Source organism: Rhea americana, unplaced genomic scaffold (genome assembly GCF_003343005.1).
Source record: "Rhea americana isolate MKP2758 unplaced genomic scaffold, rheAme1 scaffold_100, whole genome shotgun sequence".
Taxonomy (NCBI): domain Eukaryota; kingdom Metazoa; phylum Chordata; class Aves; order Rheiformes; family Rheidae; genus Rhea; species Rhea americana.
Window position 1 is genome coordinate 2082689 of NW_028185040.1, and position 6000 is coordinate 2088688.

Here is a 6000-nt window from a genome sequence, read left to right on the forward strand (position 1 = left end):
CCCACGGGCAGGTCTAGGGATATACGAAGTAAAGCATATGTAGCATCACAAGTTGAATTTCAGACACTTCTAAATATAATATTACTTATGGGAAACATCACGAACATCAAGATAACTTTGGAGRGGCCAAGGCTGATGTACAGCCCTGCAGCTACCTCATAACCTAGTTTCTCTTGCAGCATCCTGAATGCATCTTTAACAGCCTGGCATCCTAAAGAAGTGAATGGGAGAAGAAGAACCATCAGCATCTTTTGGTAACAGGTTCTTTACGCAGGAAATGTGCAAATACAAATTTAGAAGTTTAATTTAGCAACCGAGTTTGATAAATGCAGTCCATAAGGCACAATTCCACTCATACATATGTTCATCTAGTTTCCAATGAAGCCAGATGGGAAGTGGGTAAAAAGAAGTATCTAAGGCAAGAATGCATCCCCAACTACATAAAAGCTACCTTTCTGCCCTAGCATTCTCACATTTACCAGGGAATTCAGCCCACTTGTGGAGATGTAGCACCCCTGGACCACTATGATATCTTCTACAATTTACAAGCAGCTTGTGTGGAGTTTACAGCCTGACTGGGACATAACAAATTCCTGAGGGCCAAGCTTTTCCCTCTGAGGTTTGTTAATTTGTTGCTGTTACAAGGCTTCAATTTAAGCTCAGACTTCCCACCTCAAAGCAGTGCACTTTCTGCCCTCAAATTGCTTAACATTTCAAAAAGTAAATGGCTGGGGAAGAGAGGGGAAGGTCACAGGGTCATTTAATTCTCCACTTTTTGTTCTCACAGTCCAGTTTCCCAAGGCACACGTGGAAAACAAATGCAGCATCAGCCTTTCAGCATTACACTCCATGCTTCCTTAATAGAAAAATGCCCCACACAATCATTAAAGAGCGCATAGAAGACTGATGAGCCTCACAAAACCCCTAACACCAATACAAAACATAACCAGTGTCAGAGAGCTGACGTGAGAAGAAAAATTCTCCAAAAGAGCATAAGCCAGATAACTTAACAGGAATAACATAACAGGAATAAGTCCAAAACAAAAGCCAAGGTAGTTTGTATCTTTGCCCTCCTAGCTGGGATTGGAGGTTTGAAAAAGGTAGCTCTAAGGTAACCAACATTTAGGAGCAAATTCCGTGAGAGCAATAATCAGTCTTTCTCTCTGTGAACACTGCCTGAGGACTTGCTCATCAAGATATCCATGTAATCCCCTTCCTCTGCTCCAATTTTATCCAATTCTAGAGGTTGAAAAAAGAAAATATGATAGCTCTGTTTGATTGTGACATTGATCTTTTTGGAAATATATGCAATAAAATAATCACAAATCACAAAATAAATGTCAGGCAGTTTGACACAAGAGTATTTGAGGAGTATTTCCAACTGCAGWACTCCTGTTACTGCCTTCTGAATAAAAATTAACTCAAGAAAAAAGAACAGGCAGGAAAGAATCGTAAGGTCTGTAGTTCGGTTATGAAATGTATTTAGGAGAAAGAGGAGTTTAGAGACAATCGTAGCGCTGACTGGAATTCAGARGAAAATAAGGCAAGGGAAAGCAAAACAGTATTAGAGGCTCTCTTGGTGCTGCTCTTCAAAGACGACCACAGTACCTTTGCTGGTCTGTGCCAGAGAGCAGAACCGAGACAGAACCTGGTGGGAATCCCCACCAAGGTGCTTGCCAGGCCCTATTAATAGAAGGTAGATCAGGCACTGGCTGCACTATAATTTTGGGAATTATAAAGTATCCTTTATTTTTTAGATAAATTTGCTACAGACCGCTCTTTTAACTAACTATAGTTAGTAGCCACAAACACACAAGCACAGAAAATATTCTAGTAATATAACTGAAATAACACAGCTTTAAGAGGAGGATCACAGGAGAGGGAGCCTCTAAGTGCACGGATCTGATCCTYCTTCATTGCATCGTCCCCTTTAAAACCATGTCAATGAAGATCCTCAGTGGTTACTTCTGTGGCTTTACAGCCCCCTTTAACACTGAAAAAAAAAAGAAGAGTTTCATTCTTGTACATGCTGCTCTACAGAAAAATAGGGTAACCAATTTGATCTGCTGCATCTTCCTTGTAAGCCACGTGACTCACATTTTGCTTGCTTTACCTCTGCCGTTCCCATGGATGCACAGTGATGAAGGGAGTTGAAGGGGATCTCAGAGACAGGCCATCAGCCAGAATACCATAATGATCARAACTTTTGTAAAATGCCGCTACCCAGGACAGCTAAGAAGAAAAAAAATGTGCGTTTTATTTTGTTTTGTTCTAATGTGTTTACTTCCAAGACCAAAACTCAGGAACTATAGTGGCATGGCTGTGTGTACCAACAAGTGGATCCTCTCAGGCAGACAGTGCATGGAGATTAMAACTGTCAGGGAAAAATACTTCTTATGCTACATAACACAAAGATTTCATGCACTCTTATTTGACTCTAGAATAACATAATGAAATCCTCTTTTCAAAGCAGACRCAAGCACTGAGGTTAATGGTTGATCTGTAAATAGATCCCGTAAATACTCACAGTATTTAGCCCGTTAAAAATAAGACCCAGGTAATGTGTTCAGAGGCACGACGTTAATTGTTTTCACTAACCAGAAATGCAAAAACTGCCATTAGTTCCTGCAAATAGCTTTTATACTTCCCATATCAAACTCAGTGTCAAATAGACGATGATCTACGTCAGCCTTGACACTCTCCTCCCGTAAAATAAAGCCCCAGGACAGGAGGAGAAAGTAACTAAAAGGATGAGTACAGCTGCCTTCGTCCCTCGACAGAGATGCCCACAGGTAACAGCCCCTGCCGAAAAGGGGCCACAGTTTTGGGCTAAGGGAAAAAGCATCTAGCTAAAAGTAAACACATTTCTCCAGTTCCCCGAGTATACTGTCTCCCTAGAAACTTCAAAGCCAGAGGTTTTATCTCACTGACACTTCTCTTTCATGTGGGAGAAAGTTCATTAGGCTTATGAGATTTTAATAATAAGTTAATTAAGATGATAAATGAGACTGAAAAACATTTAAGACTCAGTTCAGTATCTTTAGCTTGAAGTTTATCTAACCATCTTTGTCCAAGGAGCTGAACTAAAGTTTTCCTGGAATCAGATATTTCATTGTTTGGGTCAGAAAACAGAGCATTTTTTTTTCTCCTCTCTACTTGCCCAAGACTCATGGCTCTGGAATGAGACAAATCAAAATCGATTCAATGTTTTTTGAACCTAAAAGATACAACTGACTGAAGTCTTGTGTAACTTCAAAGCTGACCCGCACTAAAGCAGGATAAAACACTATAGCCCTCAAAGCCACAGTAAAATTTCAAACGCTCTGAAATCTGAGGGTTTATAGAGTCAGATTTAAGCAGGCTCAGTTTTCACACAAGTCCCTGAACCTCGTATTTCTAGGAGGGCTGGGACGAGGCCTCCAACTCTGAAGCCTGCTTCTTAGAGTACGAGGTGGTGGGGTTCAGAGGTAAACGAAATAATTTGTTACATAGAGATCAGTGGCAAAAAAAAAACCCACACATTAGAAGCCCACAACAGTGCTGTGTAAAAACCCCAGAATTGTGGAGTGCTGTGAAGATGATGAGCTTTCCAATCCAAAACAGAGAACAAGAATTGGGGCTTTTTGCAGACAAAGAACGAACAGAAAAAGGAAACATGACAAATCTTTCCTCAGAGAGGAAGTATTCCTGATCAAAAAACAATCTCTATTCTTAAGGGAAGTTGCTAGTATTTAAAATATATGACACTAAATGAGTTGYGAAACTCGGTTATCCAATGTCTTTGTCCCACTCTTTATTCTGACACCTTTCCCCAACCCTCCCCACCACCAAAGGACAGTCTACAAAAATATATTTAAAGCCAGTCCGGGTTCTGGGCTGCAAAACATCTAGTTTGTCCTTACCAGACGGCCTATCTCAGAACACATTTAAAATAATATAATAACTAAATTACAGTAATAGGCATTTGGAAGTCGCAACATGCCAACAGTCATTACAGAGAAGGCCTTGATACTGTGCAGTTTCCTCATTTTAAGAGGTATAGAAACTAAATAGCACTCTGTCTAGCGTGGGCTGAGATATACCAAACATCTAGCGTCAACAACTTTATTTGTGTTTCAGAGTTCACTAAATCCACAAGGTACTTGTTATCTAGCTACCATGAAGAGCAAGGGCTTTTTTTTACCTGGTACTTATTTCAGGCTGGTAAACCTCTGCTGAGATCTTCAAATGCTAGAACTTGGAGCCTGGTCCCTCAGTCACTTCTGCAAGTRCAGTTAACGCTTGCACTTCACACTTTATAGCAATGGGCATGAAATGTAAGCCCTAGGGTGCATGAGAAAAGCCTATTATCMGTTGTGTTTCACCTGAACCGTACACAGCCTAAGTAAGTCATCAACCTCAYCCCAATCCCCTGGCCTTGGCTGGATGGTTGCTGCAGGATTGGATTAGCCAGGTTAAATTCAGATGCTCTTTTATTATCTTTCTCTTTGCTAAAGGATCCCATCCCTATACAGAAGACGGACAATGTGAGCATCCTTCATCAGCCCTCATGCCAGGCTTAATAGAAACTACTACTGAGGGCTGTATTTTTAGAGATTACAAGAACATGGCACCTGAAAACAAAACAAAACCAGAAAACAAACAACGCTTCCCCCAAAGAACAATCACCACGGGTCACCCTATCCACATTCACTGTGCATTTGTTCTGAAAGTATTCCAAAAGGGACATGGTTACTCATGCCAGTGTTGCCAAATGCTTAATTACACAAATGCTACCATCTGGAGGAAGAAAAGATTTAGAGGCAGTTTAGCCAAAACAAATTACATTTTAAATCAGAGATATGAATGTATGTGCCTGGGAGGTCTCAGCTGGATGGTCCAAGAAGCTTGTCAAATGTGGGAGTTCCCACAGCTCCTGAAGCTCAGTGACTGCATGACTGCAGGACAATTTCCAGAAGTAGTGGGCCAACTTTCCTCACTTCATTTCCTCTGAAATCTGGCTAAATTCCTGTCACAGGAGTGTTCACCCCATTGCGTGGAGCTGTGATGCTCTCTGAGGATTTCTGGGCCCACAAATAGAAAATAAATTATTCTCATTTTCAAAACTGGCCATCAACATACAGTGCATTATTTTAATAATTTTATTATTATTAAAATAATGCACTGCATGCATTATTCTGCTCATTTTAGACAGCATAGCRGTCTGCACAGCCAAAAATCATTTTCAGTAATATTCCACTATCTATTACATAGAGAACAAGCTTCTTAGTTTAGATATTTCTAGTACCAAGCTTAGGCAAAATGCTAAGCATTTCTTCTGAAACATTTCAAAATAAGAATGATAGTTCACAGAACTAAAAAAAAAMCCTCTACAGAATGTTACAATATTTAGGCATGAGGCATATTGCAGCTAACTATATATATTTTTGATTTAAAGCAGCCTTAAATGAGATATAAGATTGCCAACACTGTTCATCATAAGACGWCTTCCTCTCAAAACCAGTATATAATGCAGAAGCATCATGCTTTCTATGCTTAGAGAAGCCAAGATACAAACAGGCATGCAACATAAGCCATCATACAAGATATGTCAGAAGTAGATTAAACAAACAGAATGCAGGTCTCTTGATAATCATTTTCATGATATTTAGTGTGAGAAGCAGGAGAGTTCATCCCTTCTGGGTAAAGATCAGACCAAACAATTCTTAGCTAGCATAAACGAGCATCCTTGAAATGAGCAGCATCAATTTGTGCAGCATATCCTCCGTTTGGATTATATCAGTTGGGGCAGTACACAAGGGTGACACCGAAGTCAGCGTTTCCAGCTAAGGATCTGACTGAGCATGTCCTTACTAAGGAGACAGGACAGAAGCAGTAAATACAGACCCTATGGTAGTATGGACTACTCGGAAGAATATATTTTAGCAAATTTGAGATGAGCACACAGGATCACTCTTTTATTAGCCTGGGTCATTGCAAAGGAGGAGCCACACAGACTTT